At 48.5% G+C, this 27623-nt stretch overlaps 1 long non-coding RNA gene across 10 annotated transcripts; it reads right to left on the reverse strand.

The window, feature by feature from the left end:
- Positions 1-11276: 11276 nt before the first annotated feature.
- LOC119565437 lies at positions 11277-27550 on the reverse strand. Of its 10 annotated transcripts, none has more exons than XR_006289167.1 (6): positions 27417-27532; positions 23682-23800; positions 22445-22707; positions 21951-22056; positions 21515-21849; positions 11277-13647 (listed from the first exon to the last, which is right to left on the reverse strand). It is a non-coding gene; the product is annotated as an uncharacterized LOC119565437 (long non-coding RNA). The 10 variants fall into 10 exon arrangements; XR_006289169.1 differs by having other exon boundaries at positions 23682-23803; XR_006289170.1 differs by lacking the exon at positions 27417-27532 and adding an exon at positions 25058-27406.
- Between the last annotated feature and the right edge of the window lie 73 nt (positions 27551-27623).

The raw sequence follows: 27623 nt of genomic DNA on the forward strand, positions 1-27623 counted from the left end.
GCTATTTTTTTTAACGACTATTGAAGGACTTCTAAATGAAGAGATGTAATGGAAAATGTCTCTGAACATAAGAACATAAGAACGGCTATACTGGGTCAGACCAAAGGTCCATCTAGCCCAGTATCCTGTCTGCCGACAGTGGCCAAGGCCAGGTGCTCCAGCAGGAATGAACAGAACAGGTCATCATCAAGGGATCCATCCCCTGTTGCCCATTCCCAGCTTCTGGCAAACAGAGGCTAGGGACACCATCCCTGCCCATCCTGGCTAATAGCCATTGATGGACCTGTCCTCCATGAATGTATCTAGTTCTTTTGTGAACCCTGTTATAGTCTTGGCCTTCACAACATCCTCTGGCAAAGAATTCCACAGGTTGACTGTGTGTTGTGTGAAGAAGAACTTCCTTTCATTTGTTTTGAACCTGCTGCCTATTAATTTCATTTGTGTTAGGAGAAGGAGTAAATAACAGTTCCTTATTTACTTTCTCCACACCAGTCATGATTTTATAGACCTCTATCATATCCCCCCCTTGTCATCTCTTTTCCAAGCTAAAAAGTCCCAGTCTTATTAATCTCGCCTCATATGGAAGCTGCTTCATGCCCCTAATCATTTTTGTTGCTCTTTTCTGAACCTTTTCAATTCCAATGTATCTTTATTGAGATGAGGCAACCACATCTGCAAACAGTAGTCAAGATGTGGGCGTACCATGGATTTATATAGAGGCAAGATGATATTTTCTGTCTTATTATCAATCCCTTTCCTAATGATTCCCACCACGCTGTTCGCTTTTTTGACTGCTGCTGCACATTGAGTGGATGTTTTCATAGAGCTATCCACAATGACTCCAAGATCTCTTTCTCTGTATTCATAATACTTTGCACTTCTATAATGCTCATCCGAAGCAGATCCCTAAGGAGCACATAATTGACCACTCAGATCTACTGATGACAAGTGTTATGTATAAGCTTAGTATTATTACTCACAGAGTAGCCAGCACCTGGAGGTTTCCATTTTGGATACTCAAGTAAAGGGCCTCTCTGGGAACTGAATGAAGACAGCCTGTTACTACATTTATGGGCCACGGCTCAGCTGGTGTAAGTAAGCATAGCTCTGCTGAAATAAGTGGAGACGCACTGACTTACACCCTTTGAGGATCGGAACTTATATTTTAGCAGAGGAGCTTTCAGCGTGGTGCTGGCGAGGTAACAGAGCATCTCTGCATTGCAAAATAAGCTTTACTAGATCCTACTGCTGGAACAAAAACAGCATTCCAGAAGATGGAACGCAAGACGGGCTGGGTCCTGGTCCCATTGAGGGCAATGACAGAGGCCCTAATGACTTCAGCTGACCAGGATATGTGGCCCATTGTCTCGAAGCGATAGAATGGCTCTGGGACTTGGTATCTGAAGTGGAAGCTTTTGGTCTTCTGGTGATGATGGCAACTCATTGCCATCTGAAAATGGTCCAAAGGCTTCTCTGAAAGGAGCTGGGACTTGGACACATCCTATCAAGTAGGTCTGGACCATCTCATAAAACCCACCGTCACTTAGCAGTCTTATTGGCATCCTCACCAGAACATCCGTTTTCACATGTGCATGGGATCATGTCTCCCACTAGTGGTGGACCCCAGCCTGGAAAAGAGTCGCCTGTCTACTGGCAGCTCATGAAATCATTCCTTTAACTCAAACCAGTGCTTTGGCTTTTGGTGCTAGGGGCCCAAGGTTCAGTCCCTGCAGATGAACGTGGTGTTTGAATGTTGCTCTGTGTCTCCTCTCAAATCCCAGAGTTCACTGCAAGTTTAGGGCTGAAATAGACTGGCAAGATTCTGCAGGAGGACAACTGCATGGCAGAACCTGTTCTTTGGATAAGCAAAAGATATCTGCCTCTCGCGCTCTTCACTGGCACTGAATGCACTTTAATAAATGCTACAGTGTTATCCCTAATTCCCTGAGTTTGAGGTCAGTGCTTTAACCACAAAGTCATCTCTCCGGGGAAAACTGAGTTCAGTTCCAGGCTTGCCACCAACAACTTGGCCAAGTCACTTAGCTTCTGTCGCAGTTCCCCATCTACAAAATGGGTACAATATATCACTACCTCATAGAAATGTAATCTACAAGTACTTGAAAGATGCTCCGAATTCTAAAGTAGTAACGGTGGGGGGGCATCATATAGACACCTAGAAAAGAGAGTCAAATGCAGACAGTGAAATATATACATCGTGTTCTGTCATTTATTTCCCCCTATAAATGGATCTGGTGCGGTGCAACTGCCTTGCTGAATTGCATTCGTCAGTTTCATTCCAGCTCTCATTTACCCTTGCTCTTTTTGCAACAGATCTCTTTTTTTAAAAACATCTGTCCAAAAGTTCAAGTAAAACTGGTTTATTTTGAAAGCAGAGGAAGCTGTAGTCAGCTACTGCAGCACGGCTCACTGAGAATGTGTGTGGACAAACCCTAGTTTAGCACTATGTGATAAAAAGAAAACTAGAGATGAGCTAATCAACAAGGATAAAATAACTAGGGTGACCAGACAGCAAGTGTGAAAAATCGGGACAGAGGGTAGGGGGTAATAGGAGCTATATAAGAAAAAGCCCCAAATATCGGGACTGACCCTATAAAATCGGGACATCTGGTCACCCTAAAAATAACCCACCTGAAACTTCCAGTCTCTCTCCACCCTATAGTTCACTTTTAATGACCTGCCTCTACAATGTGATTTCAGCCAAGACCCAAAGTACCAAGAAATTGTCATGAGTACTTCTGGCCAAGTATTAGAAATCTCTTGGGAAAAATTGAATGGCACAAGATTCCCAGACCAATGTTTCAAATAAGCTGCAGGGAAGGGAGTCCCTATTCACGCTAACTTCCTGTTGTTTCTCAGAATCCGCTGAGGTACTTTTTACACTACAGTAAATGATAACTGGACTGGAGTTTGGAAGTAGGGAAAGAAAGTTCATGATGTGGCGGAGTTTGCTGAGGACTCACAATTATTTGTTCATTGAATCTAGAGAGAATGGTGAGGAACTTCAGAAAGATCAAACAAAGCTGGAAAAAACACTGGGAGACATGTTATCGCAGCACACAGAGGCCTTAACCAAGCTCAGGGTTCCATTCTGTGTGTATATAGGAAGAGTTTCTCTACTCTGAAGGGCTTCCTTTTGTCTGTCTCGTTTATTGCGATTGTAGCATTATCCCTGTTTCACAGAGGGGACGTGAGGCACAGAGATCAAGTGAGTTGCGAATGTCCAGAGGAAGTCTGTGGTGGAGCTGGGAATTGATGACAAATCTCCTGGGTCCAGCACCTTTAAAAGACCATCCTTCCTCAAACCAATTAGATGGTACAATCTGAACTACTCACCCCCGGGCTGCTGGGCTCTAGCTGTTCTGCAGCCAGTCCAAACAGAGACCTGTTCGCAGCTCTTGACACCTCAATGCAAACATCCGCTCGGTGTGTTGCAGAGGTCAACACCATGTAAATAAGACAGTGGGTTATACTGAAGAATAGTTCTACCCGGAAAGTGACTGCAAAGCTGGCACCTTCCTCAACAGACCCACTTCTGGTGTGTGTTCAGACCCATCACTGAGGGTGTTAGCTGCAAAAGAAGTAAGACATTTTTGCTCCTGTTGGCCCAGTTAGGCCAATGCAGCGAGGAGGGAATGAGCTAGATCCACCCCCTGATATACAATCAGAATTGTCTACTAAATCCTAATCAAATACACACCCATGCAAATCATTTGACGGTTGTATGGTGTCACGAGGGCATAAACTGAAGACAGTTGAGTTGTACAGGGGAGAGAATCATAGAATCATAGAATATCAGGGTTGGAAGGGACCTCAGAAGGTCATCTAGTCCAACCCCCAAAGAGAACCCCCCAGAGAGAAGATGATCTTGTGGTTTCAACAATGACCTGGGTCTCAGGCCAGCTGGGTTCAGTTTCTAGCTTTTCTATGGAAGCCTGAGGCAAATCACTCCGTTTTCTGTGCCTTGGCGGTTAAAAACGTCCCTCAGCTCTGGCAGCACCATGAGAGGCAAAAGGAAAACAAACGTGGTGCCCTTTTACAAGCCAGCTTTATCTAATCTGGAACGACAGGCACTAAAATGCCTTGATGATAAACCTAGAATTATTGCCTGGATTGCTACTGAGCGGAGCCAAGCCGGTTCGGGTGCCACCCCTGCATGCTGCCATACTCGAATGTGTTTGTTTCGATTTCAGATTGAAGCCTCAAAATCTCTAAATTTCTCATTCCTATGAGATAATTACATCACATGCGATGGTGTAAATATTATTGGCTCCTAAATGCCTGGTATGTGCTCAGTGTTATTGTAGCTTTTGTTCTGGGGGGGCGGGGGGGGGGGATTGATTCCCAGCTGGAGTTCCCTGAGCTATTGCCTGTGGTTTTTTTAACTATCAACCCTGCGATGGGGAGTACTCCCCACACTAGCCCTGCAAGAGCTGCATTGGGCCAAATGGGCCCAATCAGCCAATTAGGCTGCAATCTGGGAGAACGAGGCCTGGAAGGAGGGAGTTGAGAGGCTGGCAAACCCAGAGGAGTGAGGAGGGCCAGGAGGAAAGGAAGAAGCTTGGGGGAAGGCGGTGAGATGCAGGAGGGAACCACACCTTGGCTCCTGTTTGGAAAGTCCCTGAGCCAGAACCCGGAGAAGAGAGCGGGCGCAGGTTCCCCAACCAGCCACTGAGGGAGCAGCCCCTGAGGCAGTGAATGGGAGGACTGCCTGAGGCGGCTGGTGAGCAGGGACTTTGATACGCATCCCCGGAAGGGGAAACCACACAGTGGCCTGGCTGGACGGCTGAGGTACGAAGCAGAGGCTGCAATTCCCGCAGGGAGAACGAGACAGAGTGCAACCGCAGGAAGGGGTGTCGGCCACACAGAGCTAATCCCCAGAACGGCCAGGAGGGAGCACCACCTGCGTTGAGTAGAGCCCCCTGTCACAAACCCGATCACCATGGGGGATGGGGAGGAGACTAGTAAGGGACGCCTCATGCAGGGAGATTCAGACAACCTGGCATGCGAGGCAGCATCTCAGAGGCAACTAATAGCGATGAGGGACACACCTCTCTTGAAGTCACATTAAGGCGGCAGGAAAACCTGGTTTTTGGCATAGGTTTCTATAAGGGGAATAATTAAAGTATCTGGGGTGGGTCCCCGCCTGGGTCCCCGCCCCCTTTGGAAATAATAGGGCTGGACACCACTGGATTCCACTGGGATAGGCTGGATCACACCGCCCAGGCACCGTGTGTGTGTGTGTGTGTGTGTGTGTATGTGTGTGTTGGGCTGATGGTGTCCACGCTACCAATGTCCGTGCTGTCCCTGTTCAGTCCATAGACCCGGATCTCATCCAAAGTGCTCTCTTCTGATTGCGCCTCTTTTGTTCCCCTAATGGGGCATCTGAGCCAGAGACTTTCTCATCATGACTTTCATCACAGGGAGCCGATGTCAATCAGAGACTGAGTGCTGGAAGTATCCCCTCTATCTGTCTTGGGTACTTAGATGCCCCCCATTACTCTAGTACCTAAGCACCAGGCAGTCTTCCACATAATCATCCTCACAATGCCAGTGGGAGGTACGGAAGGTTTCTTATCCCTATTCTACACACGGAGAACAGAGGCACCGAAGTTAAATGACTTGCCCGAGGTCACACTGAAAGCCTCAGGCAGAAAAGAGACTTGAACCCAGCAGCCTAAAATCCCAAGTTAGCACCTTAACCGTCCTTGCTGCTGAAAGAGAGGGGAGGGATAGCTCAGTGGTTTGAGGATTGGCCTGCTAAACCCAGGGTTGTGAGTTCAATCCTTGAGGGGGCCATTTAGAGATCTGGGGAAAACTTGGGGATTGGTCCTGCTTTGAGCAGGGGGTTGGACTAGATGACCTCCTGAGGTCCCTTCCAACCCTGATATTCTATGGAAGAGATCAGGGTGCACCCAGAGCTAAAACAGAGTGAGTGCTGGTCTCTTTAGCATGCTTGAAAATAGGGTTTCCTTAGAAACAGCCTCTCTGGCGGGCAGAGACATCCTGATGGCCTGTTGAGTGGAGTGGTAGAACTGCAGGGGAAGCTGTGTCATTCCTGCAAAGCCATTGTAAGAGGAACATAAATCTGAACTCCACTGAGAAAGTGTATCTTAGAGATGCAAAATGGGAGGAGTACCTGGAATGCTGCTTGGAAGAATTGTGGAGTGGCTTCTTTGGAAACAGCTAACAAATCCTGGAGTAAAATTAGTTCTGTTCTGAGACATTACTGGGGCCAATGGCTAAGAAGTCCAAAAGCAACTTCAGCCAGTGATTCTGAGCGCCTCAAGTTGGGCATCTAACAACCGAGGAAGCCAAAAATCACTAGTCACTTTTCAAACTCCTGGTATATGGTTTCCGTTCCCAGGAGTGTTCTCAGCCTTTGATCTGCAGGAGTTTAACCAGCCTGCCTTTTGAATTCAACATTCTGAGTTTCACCACCAAAGCCAGTAAATCAGACCAGGGATTGCTTCGAAATGTGAGCCAGGTTACTTAGCCCTTAACAAGAGGCTGCCCATCCAATGAAACTGAATGACAACCTACTTAAAACTTGGGGGAGAGAAACCCAGAATTTTCCATGGCTAACCTGAGGAACTCACCATCACAACATAGAAAGATTAGTCTCCTGGATGAGCACATCCACAGTCCCACTAAAGCATGTAATAAACACTGGTTATGCCTGGTTTCGCTGCAGACATTCTGCTCAGCTTTCATTCCTACTCCACAACATAATAGCAAAGGAAGGATGGTACAGTGGTTTGGGCAGTTGCTTTTCACCGCCCTAGGAGGCCTGGGTGTAAATCCTTGCTTTGCCACAGACTTCTTGGAGAAGTCACATCAAATTTCCGTGTCTCAGCTACCCATGTGTAAAATGAGGATAGGGCTTCCCTACTTCACAGGGGTGTTTTGTGGATTAAAGGGTGTGAGGTGTTTGGCTACAAAGTACTCCTAACATAAATGTTATTGGCTGCATGAGTGATCACAAGCGGTCGGTGCATTACAGCAGGAGACCCTACACCTTTCTCCAAAACTCATATTTTTCTAAACCCTCATGAGAGGGAATTATGAGCTTTGTCTCTTTGCAGGCAGAAAACAAAGTTGAATTCCAATTGACACCTCCAGCTAGGACAATTAACATGCAAAGGAATGGCTGGTAGACTAGAACGAAGAGAAGACAGTTTGGGGTCAGAGATGCTTATCGGAAGGATAAAACCGGGAACCAGAACTGTTTGTCCAAAGCAGCAAGTATAATCTTGACTGGCTGCAATGGAAAGAGAGAGGATGGACCTGGGGTGAAGGCATGGGCGTGAGGCTCAGGAAATTCGGGTTCCATCCCTTTCTTTCCCACTTGATCTTTGTCCCCATCTGTTTCGGGGAGGGGGAAGTGGGTACAATGGTTTCCTTCTCCTACCCTTCGTCTGTCATGTCTCTTTTCAGGGCGGGGACTCTTTCACTACATGTTTGTACAGCCCCTACCACAATGGGGCTCTGATCTTAGTGGGGACTTCTGGGGTAATACAGCACCCACAGCTGGCCCGTGTCAGCTGGCTCAGGTTGCAGAGCTATAAAATTGCAGTGTAGATGTTCAGGTTTGGGCCAGAGCCTGGGCTCTGGGACCTCCCCCATTGTGGGGTCCCAGAGCCCAGGTTCCAGCTGAACCCGAGTGTCTACACTACAATTGTATAGTCTCCCAGACTGAGCCCAAGTCAGTGGATACAGCCCAGCCCTGGGTGTGGTATTGCAGTGTAGACATAACCCTAGGTGACACTGGGATACAAATAATTCCAGAGGAGGCTGTTATATCATTTGGGGGTGACATTGGTGGAACTCGGTCCCTCTGTGACCCTTTGTGGATCAGAGGCAAAATCTGATCTCCAGCAGAAAGATGCTCACTGACTCCAGTGGTCATTTGATCATGACCGGAACCCTGAAGGATAGAGCCTGCTAGACAAGCATGATAACATGGCAGTTCCTGGCTAGGGGCAGATAAAAAGTAAGAAGGGAACTGGCACAAATTGGGTTCCAGAGGTGGGGATTAAAGTGTCTCATCCCCCAAAGGACAGGCAGATGGCTTTTAACCTGGGGAATAATCCACTTCCCAAGCCGTACCCTCCTACCAATAACCAGGGGAGAAGTTGTTTGTGTTATCAGTGCCAAAAACAGGATATCTAGGTTCCAAAGGAATTGCCACATCAGTTAAGACCCAAGGTCCATCCAGTCCACTATCCCATCTCTGAAAGTGGCTACAACAAGGTGCTTCAGAGAAAGGTACAAGAACCCCCATAGTGAACAATCACATATAACCTGAATATGGGCAAGTTTCTGCTCCCTGTCATTTATTGCTTGGCTTATGCCCTGAAGCATGAGAGTGTATATCATGTATCCCATCTAACAGGACTGTGGATCCATGAGAATGTTTAATCTTGGTCTGATTTCTTTATGGTATCTTGTGCCAAAGGGTAATCCTGGAAGGTTTTATATCTTATACCAGTCTTTAATTTGTTGCCATTCAATTTCATTGGCTGTCTCCTGTTAGAGGCTATGTAGAAGAGCACAATTTACCTCCTGGGAAACAATTAATCAGTGTAGATTCAAAGGTCAGAAGGGGTCACTGATCAGATCTGATCTCATCTGATCTCCTGTATAACACAGGCCAGAGAACTTCCCCAAAGTAATTCTTAGAGCAGATCTCTTAGAAAAACCTCCAATCTTGATTGAAAAGTTGCCAGAGATGGAGAATCCATCACAAACTTTGGTAAATTGTCCCAATCGGTTAATTACCCTCACCATTAACAAATTTACGCTTTATTTCTAGTGTGAATTTGTCTAGCTACAACTTCTAGCCATTGGATCGTGTTAGGCCTTTGTCTGCTAGACTGAAGATCCATTATCAAATATTTGTTCCCCCATAAACTGTGATCAAGTCACCCCTTAACCTTCTCTTTTTTTAAGCTAAATACATTGAGCTCCTTGTGCTTATCACTATAAAACTTGTTTTCTAATCCTTTGAACCATTCTTGTGGCTCTTCTCTGAACTATCTCCTGTTTGTCAACATCCTCCTGAACAGTGGACACCAGAACCGGACACAGTATTCCAGCTGCGGCTGCAATCATTGCAAATACAGGGGTAAAATAACCTCTCCACTCCTCCTTGAGATTCCCTCTATCATGTCCTCTCTTCATCAACCCCTCCTTAAGAGAAACAGTCCCAATCTTTTCAGTTTCTCCTCAGCTGCCCAAAGCTGATGGATAAGCCCCTCCCTAAGCGAATGCTATTCAAGGTCAACCTTGTCAGAACAGAATGTAAGCCAGACTTCTCAGAATGTTCTTTCCCCAGCCCAGAGGAAAGCCAGTGGACATGGATGGGAGGTTTTCGAGAGTCTATGTGTATGGTTCCCCAATCTCCCCAACTGCCAATCCAATACTCAATTCATGGAGGCTTTTGTTTGTAGGAAAGTCTTGTGACATAGTTTCTACATGTGGTAGAACAGAGTGGGTCTTGTGAGTAGGTTGTCGCCGGGTATTTATATTTTAAAGGCCTGATTCCTCTGCGGCTGCATATTGGTGGAGATCCATTGAAAGCAATGAATCTCCACCCCCCTTCCCCCCGATTTATCCTAGCAGAGGGAGTGGTTGGCTTATTTTATTTGGTTTGATCCGATCTGACAGTTCAGAGGACGTTGGTGGCAGAAGTAACATTACAACTGGAGACTGCCTGAACCAAACCATAAAGACCAGATCTTCAGCAGGTGTCCATCAGTGCAGCTCAGCCAAAGTCAATGGAGTGACACCAGTTTACACCCGCCAAGGATCAGCCTTGTCGCGTCTGAACATTCTTGAACTTTGATCACTTGGATCGAGAACAGCTCCAGATTTCACAGCTGGACTGGAGAGCTGTGCTAGTCTTCAAGATCAGAAGAGCTCCTGAACTTTCGGGAACATATTCTGCAATTTTCTTTCTCTCTGACCAAATACTGCTGCTTTCTTTTTTTTTCACCCCAATATGACTGAAAGACTCTCATTCAATATACTATGGAAGTAGTGATTGCACGAGGAAATACTTCAGCTTCTGGATCTGGTTTTCCCCACAGATGACTGAGCAAGGTGCAATCTTGCGGTAGGATGGCAGGCCACTGCCTTTAGGTTCCAAATGCTCAGCCAGAATGAGACACCAATTCTTCCTGAGTACCCATGGGGGGAACAGAATTATTGGAAAGGAGCAGGGGTGCAGGTGTGGGACCTTTGGGATGTCATGCAAAGGCCTGATCTCTTTCAGAATGTTGGGTGGAATGTCAATATCCCCCAATGGTTTATAGTCATGAAGTCACACACACACAAGCCCAGGTGACCAGGGCTGAGCTACAATCATTATGGTCCCCTTCTTTTCCAGCCAGGGAAATACATATACCTGTGCACTTCTTTTGGGCAACAGTGGCATCTGGTGGCTAGCTAAGTTTTGCTTTTAAAATCGATATTCAGCCCCACCACCTCTCAAGATGGACTAATGGTCAGAGCAGGGGAGAGACCTGGGAGTTGGGAGTCCTGGGTTCCACATTGGGATACGCTGGGTTAATTCATCTCGCTGTGCCTCGGTTTCTCTTTCTGTAATGTGGGAATAATGATAGATGAGTTGTGAGGTTCAACTCATCAAAGTCTGTGAATTGCTTTGAGGTGGCGAGGCAGAAGGCGTTGCAGAAGTGCTAAGTATTATTAGGGGAGTGATGGCTGGCTACCCATTGCAGTGCCTGAGAACAGTGGACTTGGACCTGCTGTTTGCCCTGGAATGGAGTTTTTGGATAGGCAGAAGGTGGAGAACTGTCACAAGGAACAGAACCTTTGGGAAGTTTCTTCTGCTTGATCTCTGTCCTAGCGCATTTCAGTCTTCCTTCAGGACTTCCCTGGCACCACCTACATGTACTAACTGTCGTGGTGTTTTGTTCTTCTCATGAGGAAAACCCTCTATTAGGAGCTGCACAAAGTTGAATACTTGCTATAAAGCAAACATGTGTTGACCATACAGCTGCAAAAACAAGACCAAAGTAAGTCAAAGAGAGGCTGCTTATGACCTAAATGAAATAATGTGTCGTGTACTTCTTGTACATGGTAGATTCTAGCAGGTCAGGGTCCTGTATCAAATATAGACTGGCTACAGAACTTACTTCTGAACAAGATACACACCAGATGTGTTCCTCATAGCATCCTGCCAGGTATGGCTAAGGTTGTTCTAAATAAAGTATTTCTCACACAGTACCACCTAGTGGCTGAACGGCATAATAGAGTTTAATATTCCATTACATCCTCCCTTTTAAGTTTATTCATAGAATATCAGGGTTGGAAGGGACCTCAGGAGGTCATCTAGTCCAACCTCCTGCTCAAAGCAGGACCAATCCCCAGTTTTTGCCCCCGATCCCTAAATGGCCTCCTCAAGGATTGAACTCACAACCCTGGGTTTAAGCAGGCCAATGCTCAAACCACTTAGCTATCCCTCCCCCAAGTTCTACATTCCTACCATTTCATTTACAAATATACACTATCACGCGATCTTTGAAGTTCAGTACATATCAGTCTAAGTGTCTCTGAATCATACTGCTTTTCTAATTACACCACCTGAACGCACAACGACATGGTCAGCTGGCTGTCCATAAGTTGCAATGACCGGCTATGGTTGGTTTGGAATCTCTGAGTCACCGCCACCTTGTTCTGCAGCCACCACTGGTAGAATTTGCTCTGTTAGTTCTTTCTGAGGAACAAATTTCAGATGTTGATGGCTTCTGTTGAACCCTCCACTGTCACTCTAGATCTTTGAATTCTGTTTCTGGAGAAAGAGCTGGAGTTGTCCACCCTTTTTCTTCATCCAATTTGATATAAACACAGTCACCAGGTTCTAGATCCGGCAGTTCTCTAAGTGACGTCTATTGTCAAAGTGTCTGTAGGCTCTTTTTTGCTTTTTTATGCGATTTGTTGACTGTGTTTCTGCCCTGCCTGCTAAGAGCTCAAATCACTGAGAGATGGATGTGCAGAGGTCCTGGCAGATGGTGACTGACAGTCAGCTGGCAAATGAGTGGCCAGAAGGGCAGCACAGAGAGGTGTGATAAGCAGCCAGCTGGGTGGCTGGTGGAGGGGCACGGTGGGAGTAGTGAGCAGGTGGCCTGTAAGTGGCCAGCGGAGCAAGTAAGGTGCCTCTGTAACCCCTCCCCCCCCAGGGTGGGAGGTGAACTCTGCAGATCACCTCTAGACTCTGGGCCTGCACTGACCAAGGGCAGCAACTGTGAGTGGGGTGCAGACAAGAGTCGGGCATGTGAAAGGGACTTTTGGGTTGCTGGACTTAAGAACCGAAAGGGAAAAGGGTGCCGCCCAACCTACTTGGGGGTGGGTCTTTTGCTCATGGTTTGTGTTTATGAACCCTGTTTGTGGTGTTTTCCCAAATTAACACCGAGTTACTTACCTCCTTTTATTAAAAGTTTCTTTTCTACACTCAGACTCTGTGCTTGCGAGTGGGGCAGTATTGCCTCTCGGAGGCGCCCAGGGGTGGTGTGTAAATTTTCCCAGGTCACTGGGTGGGGGCTTGAGCCAGTGCTGTGTTGTGTCAATGGGAAGGAACCCCTAGATATTGAACCTGGCCCTGGTTGCTGCTGGCTCCACCTGGCAGAGGGGTTACATGTCTATCTGTAGTGCTGTAGCAGAAGCCTGGCAAGCCTGAGTCCATAGACCCAGGCTCTGAGACTCACTGCTGTGGGGTGTATCTTTTTTTTTTTGCAGCACAGACATACCCTTTATTGTGTTGAACACTATGGCCTAAGGCTAAGGTCCAGGTCCAGAGAGATCTAGGTGCCTAACTCCCACTGAAATCAGGCAGCTAAACACCCGGGAGGCCCATAGCCTAAGCCACTATATTAATACACTTGAAATATATGTACTAGGCACTGGATTGAGACGAGACAGACACTGAACAGCCAATGGGTTCTTATTGATACTAGAGTAGCACCAATTGTTGAGTAGCACCTAGACGCCCTAAGCAAGATTGCAGGCCTGTTTGGTTCCTCGCTGTTCAGATACATAGTCCCTGTCGAAAGAGATTACAATTTAAACAAAGTATTGTGCCTGTGTTTACATCCCAGTGAGGATCTGGGCCTAAATGACTTGCCCAAGGTCAGACAGGAAGTCTGTGGCAGAGCCAGGGCTTGAACCCACATCTCTCGAGTCTCACTGCCTTAAAAACTAGGCCATGCTCTCTCTCAGGAAACCCACCCTTTCACCTGCTACTCCCCCCCAAGCTGAATGGAAGCTAGCACCCTCCCTGTGCCAGGTGTCATGTCCGTCTCCAGAGTGGGGTGATAGTTTTTCACTCAAACTGGAGGGGGAAATGGCATCCTTTCTAAACCAGCAACTTAAATGGGGGAGGCAGCTTTTGGTTTCATTGTCAAAACCAATAATTTTCAGTGTTGAGCTTTGGAATGTTGGGGTGTTGGGTTTTCTTACCCCTTTCTTCCTTTCTCCTACTCCCAGCCCCATTTCTCCAGCGGCTGCAATGCCATGAATAATGGCAAAGGAGTCGGAAGTCTTTCACGGTCTCCTTTTTCCACTTCTGCTTTTCGAAACCTCCTCAACTGTGGCAAGGTTCCTCAGTGTCTGAAAGGAAAAAAATTTAAAAACATGCACACACCTACACACACATGGACATCATTTTATTGCTTGTTAGTGGCAGGAAGGGTTTGCGGGGGCACGGGGAAGCAGGGTTTCAAAGAAATACTGGGGAACGGGGGTTGTTCGGTTTTGAGCCCTGCACAAGGGAAACAACTTCAAAAGTTTTAGCAAAGTTTTTTTTTCTTTTCTTTTTTTTTATCAGTTCTAAACTTGAACCATCCAGCAGCTCCCTAAAACCAGCCTTCTCTGATTTCTGTTTGCTGGCTGGTAAAATAAAAACATGGGAATCTTACACAGAAAAGCCACTCAAAATTATAACGTCCCATCACAAGTTCTATAGGAACACAAGACTGGAAAGAACTTCCAGGCTCATCAAGTCTCTTTCCCCTGCTATTCCAGTCAACACTCCCTCCCTGTCATAAATCGAGCCCCATCTCCTACCATTGAATGGAGCTGAATGACACAGTGAAATGCAAACGCTGGCCTTAAATGCATAGATATAAACCTATCCCAGTTGATTTAGTGCTCCACATGCACCAACTCCTAGCAACAGAGGCAGCCGCTCAACGGAAATAAGACAGTGGTTTTTAAGGCATTGCTTCCAGGGCTGCTCCAGGCTCTGACTTGTGAATAAACTGGATTTCAAAATGGAAAACAATTGTGGGTTAATAAGTGTGAGTAGGAGCAGAGGAGGAGGACAATCTACTGCAGACTGGGGAGGAGGTGGGAATGGACTTTTCCAGGCCAGTCGCATGCTGCGTCTGATATGAAGATTTCAGAACTGCCCCCCACCCCGCCTCCCAAGCCCAGCAAATACTAAAGGGTTATCCTGGGATGAGATCCCAGGGAAGATAAAGACTGTCTGATAAGAAAGCCACTGAAGCCTGAAGGCACCCAAGATAACAAAGTAACTGAGCCAATGTTGACCGGCAGCAACGTGGTCCTGTGGCAACAGTGCCAATGGGGATTTCTTGTTTTAGGTGGATTTAAGGCTGGGGAAAGGGCCTGGAATAACAACACGTGAGAACAAACTCTTCTCTTTGCTGCTGGTTTGTGGCTAACACCAGGGCGGTGCTGCTTCAGCAGCGCACGACCACCCCAATACTGTCCCATCTTTGTTAACGGCGCAACAACAGGGCTGCTGGTTTTCCTTGTGAGGCAGTCAGCTGCTCCGAGAGACCCGGCTCAAATCCACCTGCTTATTTCACAGAGGCTGGCAGACAGGCACTACGAGCCGAGGCCAGCTTTGAACCAACTACGTGGGACGCTAAGCCCACCACCATTCTCCAGAGCCAGCCAGTGGCCCGCGAGCCAGGATCATTCACGCTGGAAACTGATCTTTCGCTTGTTATGTTTCATCCCATCATTTTCTCCCAAAGATTCCCACCCTGCCCACTTTTAAAACTGACCCTCAGCAGGTGTCTTTATGGGTGATCTCTCCAGAGCCCCTCAACAGCCAGAAAAGGGGGAGGAGGGCTGCCAAACAGTCCACCTTCCGCTTCCCCAGCTTAGGGTGGTAATCAGGGCTAAGAGCTGAAGCTGGGTCTTTGAGGGCACGAGCCGCCAGGCCTGGGGTGTCTTTTAAACAGGCTCGTGGAGTTATTTTCAATAAGGTAGTTTGGCCCAATTGCTTCTTGCACTGTGTGAATCCATGAAACTGTATAAAACTTTTCTGGGCACTGGGGGCAGGGCTGCAGATTGGTTTTACTCTGGCCTCAGCAGCATTTACAGCAGCACCCCCCAGTTGCTAATGGCTCCCCAAGGAGCTGTCTGCCAGCTGCGGATAGCCAGAGCACAGGGAGCTCTGCCGTTTCTCCCCCGCCCCCCAGTTCTGGGGCTGGCAAGGAGCCCTCATAACCAGCCCCTCCTCTAACGGGGGAGATGAGACCATATATTTCACACCCTCTGTTGCAGCAAAATGGAGCAAGCACCAGGATGTGGTTGCACCAAGCTTCTGATGCAAACTGGGTTTCAAAATTTAGCTCCCATAGCTGGCTGCATTTCCTTCCATAATATACGTGACTCCTAACATGTGCGGCAAGATCATGACTATACTTCAATCTCATGCTTCAGGGCTTCACCTGTAGGGGTCAGGAAGGGATCCCTCCCCCCATACACCAGTGGCTAGCTGTGTTCAGGAGGGGCGGGGGGGGGGGGGTTGCTTTCCTTGGAAGAAGAGATTGGCTATAGCTGGAGGTGGGACACCGGACGGTATATCAGTGCTCTGAGGTGATGCAGAGAACCTTCTGTCTAGGTGCCTGCCTGGTGTGTCTTGCTCCCATGTTCAGGGTCAAAGTGATAGGGGTCAGGTTGGAATTTTGCCCCAGGGCAGGTTGGCAGGGACGCTGGAGGTTTTTTGCCTTCCCCTGCAGCATGGGGCGGAGCTCACCTGGGTAGATTTCACCTCATCTGTTCCCTGTCATTGCAGGGGCCTCAGGCACCAGGACACTCACCATAGGTGGCAGGTAGCTAGGGCTATACAGGGGTTCATCCCCCCCCCCCACAACCACCACCCATGCACCTTTGGCAGCAACCAAAGGAGGATGAGCAGAGAGAGTCACTGGAGCAAGGCAGCAAGGTGAGGCTTGGGGGCTCAAGTATGGTGCTGTAGGCAAAGTCCATCCTGAGTGTGACCAGCACCCAGCCAGCCCTGTCACGGTCCCATGGGCAGCGGTGGCCAGTCCCTCACTCCCCAATGCAAGCAGAGCTGGGGCGGGGGCCGGCATGGGAGAGAGTGAGACAGCTCCCCTCTCAAAACCTCCCCAGCCCCAAACTATGTTCTCCCCACCACCCTCTGCCCCCTGCCACTCCACCACCCCTTACCGCCCCCCGGGCCCTTCTGCTGCCCCCAACAGCCACATCCATCTACCCTACAGATCAGCCCAAACACCCCCAACTCCTGGCTGCACCAATCCCCGTGTCCCTTCCATTACTCCAGTCCCCTATGACTCGCCCACTGGGCCCCTCACCCCGTTAGGTCACCAGTCCCACATAACACTCCAAAGTGAAGATGGGATGCTGATGACAGGGCTTTCTCCCCACCTCTCCATGACTTCTTGGGGGGTGGGGCGGGGGGAAGGGTCAGATGGGTAGGGCCCCCCCTTCAGAGGAGCCCACCAAACCTGTATGTGGCAACACAATGGGCCAGAGTGGGGACCTGGGCCCAGCCCCATGGTGGGATGAGAGTGGGGCAGGCTTGCTCTCACCCCCACAGGGAGTCTCCCCTCCACACCAGGCCAAGAGAGAGACGGCGATTCCCCTGCCCCCCCCTCCCCCCCGCCCTGCCTACACATGCCAGGGAGAGGTTGGGGGCTGACCGTTTCACTCAGCCTCCACAAGAATATTTTCACAAGCCACCTATGCACCTCGGTGTCTCCCTCTGACACACCTTTTGCTCTCCTGAGGACTGAAATGGTTTAGTCTAAAAATCTCTGGGCTTAATATAGAATCATAGACATGCAGGGCTGGAAGGGACCTTGAGAGGTCACCTCGTTCATCCCGCTGTGCTGAGGCAGGGCCAAGTACACCTAAATGTGACAGGTGTTTGTCCAACCTGTTCTGATGGGGATTTCAGAACCTCCCTTGATAACTTGTTCCAGTGCTTAATTATCCCTATAGTTAGAAAGATTTTCCTAATATCTAATCTAAATTTCCCTTGCTGCTGATTAAGCCAAATACTACTTGTTCTACCTTCAGTGGCCATGAAGAACTATTCATCACAGATCTCTTTATAATGGCCCTTAACATATTTGAAGACTGTTATCAGGTTCCCCCCTCAGTCTTCATTTCTCAAGACCAAACATACCCTGGTTTTTAACCTTTCCTCATAGGTCGGGTGTTCAAAATCTTGTAGTGTTTCTGTTGCTCTCCTCTGGTCTCTCCAATTTGTCCACATCTGAAAGTGCGGCACCCAAAACTGGACACTGGTGAGGTCTCACTAGTGCTGAGTAGAGCAGGACAGTTACCGCCTGCGTCTTACATACATCACTTCTGTTAATACACCCCGGAGTAAGCCCCTTTCACAGCTGCATCATGTTGTTGGCTCATATTCAATTAAGGATCCACTGCAACCCAGAGATCCTTTTCAGCAGTGCTACCCCCAACCAATTACTCCCCGTTTTGTACTTTTGCGTTTGATTTTTCCTTCCTACACGGAACACTTTGCACTTGTCTTTATTGAATTTCATCTTGTTGCCTTCAGACCACTTCTCCCATTTAGCAAGATTATTTTGAATTCTGATCATAAGAACATAAGAACGGCCATACGGGGTTAGACCAAAGATCCATCTAGCCCAGTATCCTGTCTTCCGACCGTGGCCAATGCCAAAGGCCCCCGAGGGAATGAACAGAACAGGTCATCATCAAGTGATCCATCCCCTATCACCCATTCCCAGCTTCTGGCTAACAGAGGCTAGGGACACCATCCCTGGACCATCCTGGCTAATATCCATTGATGGACCTCTCTTCCATGAATTTATCTAGTTCTTTTTTGAACCCTGTTATACTCCTGCAAAGTGCTTGCAGCCCATCCCAGCTTAGTGTCATCGGTAAATTTTGAAAGCATACTCTCCACTGCATTATCCAAGTCATTAATGCTGAATGCTACCAGACCCAGGACTGACCCCAGTGGGACTCCATTAGATGGATCCTCCCAGTTCGACAGTGAACCGCTGATAACCACTCTTGGAGTACAGTTGTGCACCTACTTTAGAATAATTAGACCACATTCCCCTAGTTTTCTTATGAGAACATCATGTGGGACTCTATCAAAAGCTTTTCTGAAATCAAAGGTATGTTATGGCATCCGGATAAAATGTAACGGCCTGTGAGATACAGGACATCAGACCAGATGATCTAATGATTCTTCCTGCCCTTAAACTCTATGAAACTTAATGAATTAAATTTAAAGGAAATACTTGGATAAGACTGATAGATCAGAAGGAAGGAAGGAGTTTACCCCTGATACTGTTGAATCAGCTGGGATTTGAGAGTCTCTGTTCTAGTCTCTGAATGCACGTGCTTTTATTTCTTTATGCCAGTCTGCTACAGAATCCTTTATCTCCATGGTGTATGTAGGAGGACAATGAGAAAATGGCCCGTAATCACACGTTACCTGAAATAATCAAATAGTCCACAGAATTTGTCGATGACTGACAACAAAAAGATTTTGGCACCATGGATTCTAGTCACACCAAGGAAAGGGTGACTTTAAAAAGCCATCAGTTTGTGAGGATATTTGGCAAATGTAAAGGGTATTGAGCTTAGAGTACTCATTATAAAAACTGACTTTTTATATACACAGGCCAGCAGTCAGGTCTCAAATCTTTACCCCTTCCTCACTCTCTCTGTGATGCCAAACCAAAGCTGGATTCAATGCAGTAGCCTAGAGATTGCAGATGGGCCTGATTTGCAAGGGCTTGAGACCGCTGAAGTTCATGGTCAAATTCCCAGAGGGCGGAGATGAGCTCCCATTGTAGCCAAAGGTTCAGAGTTTTCCTAGAGTTCAGGGGTGCTTGAAAAGAGGGCTTTGCTTGGGCCTATAGAGTGAGGGGCCAGGTCCGAATCCAGAATCTGCCAATGTTTAGAGCTGGGTTCAGGCTAGATGCTCAAAGCATGAAAATATTAAAAGAGATAAACTAGGAGTTCATAGGTCAAGGCCAAATTGAGCCCTGCTTTCCACCCCCTGCCATCCCACTGAATTCGCCATTTACCAGCAAATAGCCCACTACATGCGGGAAAATGTACAGCCAAACTACTTCTGCTGCTTTCAATGTAAAGGCCAATGCCCCTGTATATCAGTGGGATTGTGTGAGATACTCCACCCTGGGAGGGGCTGCTTTTGCATTATTTCCAGCCCAGGTAGATTGCTGGAACAATCTCACGCAATCTATGCCTTTTAAGATTGCCGGGGATATTCTGCAGATTCAAACTGTCACCTTTGAGCACTGATCGGAACTGAACTGTAAACTGCCTAGGAGCCTCGCCCAGGGCCAGATGATACCGTTCCGAGACTGCATGGCAGACTCATGTACTCCCCTCTCCATGCACCTGATATAACAAGTTCATTGGAGACAGATAGTGCTTTGCAAGGACAGACACTATATGACTGTTTATGATAGCAGGGACTGAGTTACATGCTCAGCAGTTGTAAAAATAGCCCTCATTGCTCCCCGAATGACTCAGCAAGGGTTCTTCCTGGAGGCAGCGATAAGATCATCTATTTCCCTTTGCCACCTACCCATCCTTCTTGCCTGGATTAAAATTAAAAAGACAGGCGACTGCACACGGTTGGATCAACTCTGAGAACATGAGTTGTGGAGTTTGCGAGTTCTGAGTCCTGTCACACAAGAACGCATTTGTGATTAAGAACTGCTGCAATGTACGAAGCCGGTCTTGTACAGTGGGAAAGTTGCAACAGCTGAGTTGTTTATTGTGATGTCGTTTGCAGTTGGGATGGGGTCAGAGAAGCATCTAAGTGCCGCAATGCTCAGGCAAAGTTAGCCAGGGCCCTCTGGTTGGGAAGCTCTCGATTCACCCGGGGGTGAGGGGCACAGGTGCCGACTTTCTGATTTCCCCGGGGGTGCTCAACTCCCTGCTCCACCCCAGGCCCGGACCCACTCCAAGCCTTTCCCCAAAGCCCCACCCTGCCCCGCCTCTTTCTGCCCCCCCCCCCACTCTGCCTCTTCCCACCCCTTCCCCAAGCGTGCCCCGTCCTCACTCCACCTCTTCCTGCTCCCACTTTTGTGATGTACCTCTGTCTGCATCTCTTTGCCTCTTAGAGGGCCCCTGTGAGGGCTCCCTGGCTATTTGGTAATGCACTGTAGGCACGTGAATCATTAAACACAACTCACCTATGATTAACAGCGGGGGGGGGGTGGGGGTGGGGGGAAGGAGGGGGAGGGGGAGGGGAGGAGGGAAACGTTTCTTTACTTGGAATCTAGCTTTAAAGACTGGAGTTCATAAATCAAGAATGACCCTCGGAGGTGGGAGGAAATGTGAACAAGCTAAACTCAAAGTACCCTTCGGCCCTGCCTCTGTGTGACTAGAAAACAATTGTGGGACAGATCCCGGGCCATTCTAGAGGGCTCCCTGGCATGGGAAAACCCTCAGGTCGTGGCATAGATATAGCTTTGCCCGCCCTCTGATGCCCCTTTTTGGTCTCCCCTGCCCAGGAGGTGTGGCCTGAGCATGCCACCTTCTGGTGACCTCTGGCCAGCGTCAGGGCCCTTAGACTATCATCGCATGCCTGTGTAACTTAGAGCAACCTTCAGTCTGCTCTGTTACCTGAGGGGCCAAACTGGCTCCCCTGGGGACCAGGGGAATGGTGAGATGACTTAAAGCTCCTGAGGATTTTAATGGTTTGTGCGTCCTGCCATCTCGTATCAGGGAGAGGGGAACCTGTGGTTTCCTTTGGACAGGAGGGCTGATTAGTCTGGTGATTGACAGATCATACTCTGGGGCTGGATTCTGATCTCAGTTACATGGCTGTAAATCCAGAGTGACTCCAATGGCTCAGCAGAGTCACTCTGGATTATCACCAGCATAGCTGAACTCAGGGTTCAGACCCGGGTGTTTAGAAAAGCGTATCTGCTGAGGCATTGTGCTGAGATGTTGTTTAGTCAAACGCTGGCATTTTCCAGGTTGTCAATGAAATGAAGGATTGGGAAACACCTACATCGATGCCCCTGGACTCTAAAGGTTATGAAAATACAACCGGATGGAGACAAAGTCCATCAGTTCAGGAGAGTGGAACAGTGACCCTTGGCCACATCCACTGCCAGTGCTAATGAAGGTAAAGGACAAGCTAAATATGGTTCATAAAGAAAAATAGCAACATGAGGATTTTGTTCACCTGTAGGCAATGCCCCAGTGCCCTCCACTCCCCTTGGATGGGAAGCTGCTGGCTGCAGCTGCTGCCTTGGTCACCAGGGCTGTCTGTTGCTAGCACTCGAGCTGCAGGTTTGCGGCTGATGGGATGGCTAGCCTGACTGTTGTTTGCCAACAGCTGTTTAAGCGGGGTGTGGATTTCACCCAGGGATTTTGCTTCCGTGTCTTTCAGGGTGCTTCGTTCTAGAGGAGCCGCTCTCTGATGAGGATCTCGGTTTGCATGGAACATTCCTGGAGTCCGGAAGGCCACCATAGCTTCTCCCAGGTCCCGCTTTGCCTGTTGATCTCCTGGCACCGATTCTATAGAAGGTACAAAACGAAGGGGGAGATCAAGATAAGGGCACCGTGTGTTTAGTCCCTCGCTTTGTGGGAGCAAACAACGGGATCCACACAAGAGGCACCTCTGCTTTTTCTCTCCCCAGCTGTCAATTTAGGGCTGGATGAAGGTTTGAGGTGGCCAGAGCGGAAGTCTCAGCAGGACGGTCTGGCACAGGGCTTCCGCAGCTTCTGTTGAAAGAGGAGGAACAAAGGTGCTTTCCAGCTAGTGGCACCTGGCCTCCTCTGCAGCAATAGGTCACCTCTGCCATTGAGTACATACCAGGGCTTTCTGCAAAGGGAGAAATGGCCCACCTAGGTTCAGATCCTCAGCTGGTGTAAACTGGCCTTACTCCATTGACTTCTGCAGAGCAACACCAATTTACACCAGCGGAGGATCTGGCCCCTAGCTGCTGAATTATCCTGCAGGAGCCTTACAATTCCCCCTCTCCTGCAGGGAGCGGGTATCTCGCCACAGGGGCTCAGTGTTGTCCAGTGGAATGCATTCTCCACAGCAGGGCAGGTGGAACTGTAGGGCCCCAGGCCAGTAGTTAACTAGGTGTTAACCCACAGTACTCACAGGTGTTTGCTTCCCTCCATTCCTGGCCCTGCAGCTTTTTGTCCTGCTTTATGCTCAGAGGTGGCTACTGAATGAGTCAAGCTCCCCTTTAAGGGTGTTTGTGATCCGGTGAGCACAGCCCTACCCCAGGTCAGGGGCACCTGGCTGGAGATGAAGCAATCACGGCAGAGAACAGCTGGTTGATCCTCTTTTCTTTTTTTTTTTTTGGCAAAACATATTTCCAATGAAAAATGACGAAAAATGTTCATGATGCTTGAAATTTCCTGTTGTTTTGAAGAATCAGAAACCACCACAAAAATCAGCATTTTGAAAACTGGAACGTTTTTTCAGGAAATGCTTTTGGGAAATGACTCCTTCCCGCCCCCCCCCCCCCAATTTCTCAGGAAAAAATCATTTGTGTTTTTCAACCAGCAGATCCAGTTGTATCCCCCTTCTTCCCATCACTCACAACCACAGAAAGACCGACACTGGAGCATTAAATCCGGTTCCGGTGCTCAGAATTTTAAAAGGATATTGAAAAATTGGAGACGGCACAGAGAAAAGCCACAAAACTAATTTGAGTGCTGCGGAAAATAAATACTTTTACAGTGAGAGATTTGAAAAGTTCAGCCTGTCTTGCCCGTCAGAGAGATGGCTGAGAGATGATTTGATTATAGTGTCTAACAACCTTCCCAGGGAGAAAATACCAGATACTAAATGGTACCTAATCTAGCAGAGAAAGGTCTAACAAGACCCAGTGGCTGGAAATTAAAGCCAAACAAACTCAAATTAGAAATAAGACACAATTTTTTAACAGTGCGGGTGATCAACCATTGAAATCTGACTATCAGAAGCTGGGACTGGACAACAGAGGATGGATCACTTGATACATTGTCCTGTTTTGTTCATTCCCTCTGAAGCATCTGGCACTTTCAGAAGACAGGATACTGGGGTAGATGGACAATTTGGTCTGACCCCGCAGGGCCATTCTTATGGAACAAACACCCCCGGGAACTGATGGATTCTCTGTCTCTTGATGTTTCCAAATCACACTGGGTGCTTTTCTAGAACTTGAGCTTTAGCCAAACACAAGTTACTAGGCTCAATGCAGCACTGACTAGCTGAAATTCGGTGTCCTCTATTACAGTACAATAGTAGGTCAGACTGGATGATCTAATGATCCCTTCAGGTCTTGATAGGAATATCGAAGAGATCCAGATGGATTTTTTTCTTCCGGGGGATCACTGAAAAAACTCACCTCTCAGGTCCTCCCGCTGAATGTTTCTGGCTGGCGTTCACGAGAGAGGCAGACGAAAGCACAGCAATTAGGAAAATACCCTTTTTAGATTTGCGAATGGCGTCAATTTGATCTGGAAGCTGCTGAGAGGGAATAAAATATGCCACCCCTCTTTGTCAGTGCCCTTTGGCTGAGAAAAGCCGCGCTTGAACACAATTTCATCGGTGTTTCAAAGCTTTATGGCTTTTTATTGGTGGCTATTTTTCAAGCAGCCTGGGCCATAAAAGTGAGCAGCTCCCAGCACGATGTGCTCGGCTAGGCCTCTGATATTCCAGCTGACCACTTCAGTGCTCTCTTTCCCTTCCCACCAGCGTGGGCCTCAGTTAAGAAGATTCATCTGCACAAGAAGACGGTGTGTGGCTGGGTCTCTCCCAGACCATCTAGATCAGCTCCTCTGCTGTTATTAGTCACAGCCTTCACCGGATCTGGAGGTTATATATCTAAGACGCTACAGAGAAGAGTACTTATTCTCTGCTCCATCACACCGGTGTAACTCCACTGATCATAGAATCATAGAATATCAGGGCTGGAAGAGACCTCAGGAGGTCATCTAGTCCAACCCCCTGCTCAAAGCAGGACCAACACCAACTAAATCATCCCAGCCAGGGCTTTGTCAAGCCAGGCCTTAAAAACCTCTAAGGATGGAGATTCCACCACTTCCCTAGGTAACCCATTCCAGTGCTTCCCCACCCTCCTAGTGAAATAGTGATTCCGAATATCCAACCTAGACCTCCCCCACTGCAACTTGAGACCCTTGCTCCTTGTTCTGTCTTCTGATGTTGAAGACCCAGAGCTCCATGTGGTCTAAACCAGCCTCACTCTATTGGCTTTAATGACATTACACCGGTGTAGCAGAGTAGAGAGAGGTGAAGGCTGGTTAGGGTGCTAGCTTGGGAACCCAGGTTCAATCACTGATCCTGCCACAGGCTTCCTGTACGCCCTAGGCAAGCCACTTAAGTTCTGATGCTCCCACTGGTTTCAGATACCTTGAGGATCTGAGCCTTAGTCTGTCTATGCTTCTGTTTTCCCATCTGTACAATGTGGATCGTTGCACTTCCCAGGGGTGTTACAAAACGAACACACTGAAAAGCGTGAGATGCTCCGTGTCGTGTCGGGATGGGGGCCATATAAATATCTCAGGCCCTCAGAGTCAAATTCTCCCTTTAGTTACACCAGTGTAAATCTGGAGTAACAGTCATGAAATCAGTGGAGTCCCTTCAGATTTACACCAGCTGTTTCATTCTCCCCCCCCCCCCCTTTTTTTTTTTCACCTTCCATTGTCATTCACACCTGGGAAATGTTTCTACTGACTCTGGGCATGTGCAAATTTTACTTACTGGGCATGGGCAAATTTCCCTCTGTTGTAGGTTTTATGTGCAACATGCGGTAACGAAACAGGTCTACACAATATCCTCAACCGGGGCTCGGTCCAGCGGCCATTGAAGTCAACGGGACATTTGTGAACAAGATCGGGCCCTAAATACAAGGGTTCTTCCCCGCTCTCTCCCATTATGAACACTCTCATTTTCTATACGAAAACACCAACTCCTCAGGACTCCCTGAATTTATATGCAAGACTTAAGAATACAGTTACAAGGCTCAGCTACTTTCCTGTTTGTTCGTGGTGGCAAATTTTGGCAAAGCCAAGGCCCACCCTGTGTATTCTGGCCCTGGCTTTGCACATAAGCCACAACTACCAATAGCCAAGTGAAAACAAAGCAAAATAGTCCAACTCTCCCACTTAGCTCATTGAGGTTTTGTTATTTGACTCCGTTTCTGGGAACAAGTCTTGCAACACTTCTGGTTTACAATGCAATTGACAAGCTTGTTTATGTCAGGCCAGTGGCTACTAGTGATTTCCCCCACAGATCAATAAAGCCTGGGGCTGCATTAAGCAGTATGCAGGGGAGATGTGGGTACAATCCACACGCCATCACAGTGACATCGGCAGAGGAGCAGCAGAAAATACTTTTTCTAAGATGGAACCTTCGTTTCTGTGAAAAAAGAAACCACCATCCAAGGGCAAGGAAGAAACTGGAGGACGAGCGATTGTTTTATTTTCCAAAGCTTGTGTGAATGTCGGCCCAAGAATAGGAAAGCAGGTCAGGAGGCCTATTGATGTGAGACATATTTGGGCCAGATCCTTAGTAATTTACACCAGCTGAGGATCTTCCCCTTTATTCCTGTTGTTTGGTTGGGAGGGTTTTTATGCTTAAATGCCAAAGAAATTCTGCACTTAGTACAAATCCCAGAGGTCTGTTCAGAACAATAAAATGGAAAGAATTGCTTTTCGTCTTGCAGCACCTTCCTTGGTGGTGCGCATACATGTACAAACACACTCAGAGCCTCATTGTTTCCTCATTTACACCAGAGGGGTAAATCCCCTCAGTGGAACGAATCAGAACCGCACACGCTGACAGACACAGTCACCCCAGCATAGACTGTCAAGTTGGACCCAGACCACAAATGCACAGGACAGGAAGGTTAGTCCTGGTGTTAGCTGGAGACTACAGAGAGCCAGGTTCAACTTTCTGCTCTGCCTGAAGCTTCCTGTGTAACCTGGGGGAAGTCACTTAAGCCCAGATTTTCAAAGGTACTTGGGCTCCCATGGATTTCAAAGGGATTTAGGAGCCTAAATACTTTTGTGGAACTGTTCCTCATCTGTGATGTGGGGCTAATAGGCTTGCATTACCTCCCAGCGGCATGGTGATGACCCAGCAAAGACAGTGGGTGTTGGCCCTGCTTCGAGGGAGAGGGATAGCTCAGTGGTTTGAGCATTGGCCTGCTAAACCCAGGGTTGTGAGTTCAATCCTTGAGGGGGCCATTTAGGGATCTGGGGCAAAATTTGGGGATCGGTCCTGCTTTGAGCAGGGGCTTGGACTAGATGACCTCCTGAGGTCCCTCCCAGCCCTGATCTTCTGTGATGCTGCCATCCACACCCAGAGCCCGGCTGTAAGCAGCAGCAAAGCAGACCCTGAGTATGCAATGCTGGGCAGGGAGGGGGAAATGATCCGGCGGCAGTAGCGGGACTTGTGCAAATGTGCAGAGCCTGGAGAAAAGTGTAAGTCACCCACTCGCCTGGATCGGCCCTGCGCAGCTCCCTCCCTTCACAGCCCTGAAGCGCTTCCTAGCGGGCCCGAGGAGCAATGTAGCCTGCGGGCCACTGCACAGTTTAAATCCCCCTCCCCGGGGAACCGCGGCCTGCTGCCCGGGGTTTGTCGGTTCCCTGCGCAGCCTGAGCGAGCGAAGGCGCAGCGAGCGGAGGGACCCAGGCGGGGAGCTGCCGGACAGCTCGGGGCAAAGAGCTCCCGCTCTCCCCCTTCCAGAGGGGACAGAAAGCGGGCTGGCCCGGTGGGCTTTTTACAGTCAAAGCGCAGCTTGCCAGCCACCCGGGCTCGGATCCCGCTCTTTCTCAGCCCCCCTTTAAACAGCCCCCCGCTTCCCCGGGCCGATCCTCGGCCCCGTCAATAGCCCCCTTCCCGCCCCAGGCGCAAACTTCAGAACTGGGGGGGAGGGGATAATAATAATAATAATTGATAATAATAAAACCCCAACCCACTCAAAAATATCCTGCTCCCCCTTTCCAAGGAGCCGGCTTTCAAAGGCAGCCACCCCCTCCTCCGAGCCCACCCCTTTGCTCGCCTCCAAATTTTGCAAAATCTCCCTGATCTCCCAGGGGCGGGGGGGGGATATTACCCTAGAAGATCTGTTTCTGTTTCCAGCCATGCCAAGCCCCCGGCCCGCATTGCATTTTGTACGCGGGGGCCATGTGGTTCCCGTGCAGCCCCTCTGAAAGAAACCCCCCTATCAGGCATGAGCTGAGACTAGCGGGGAGGACTGGCTGCTGGGGGGGTGGGGGTGGGGTGGGGGGGAGGTGTGGACAGCTAGCCCTGTGGTTCACGG

Source organism: Chelonia mydas, chromosome 2 (assembly GCF_015237465.2).
Source record: "Chelonia mydas isolate rCheMyd1 chromosome 2, rCheMyd1.pri.v2, whole genome shotgun sequence".
In the NCBI taxonomy this organism is placed as follows: domain Eukaryota; kingdom Metazoa; phylum Chordata; order Testudines; family Cheloniidae; genus Chelonia; species Chelonia mydas.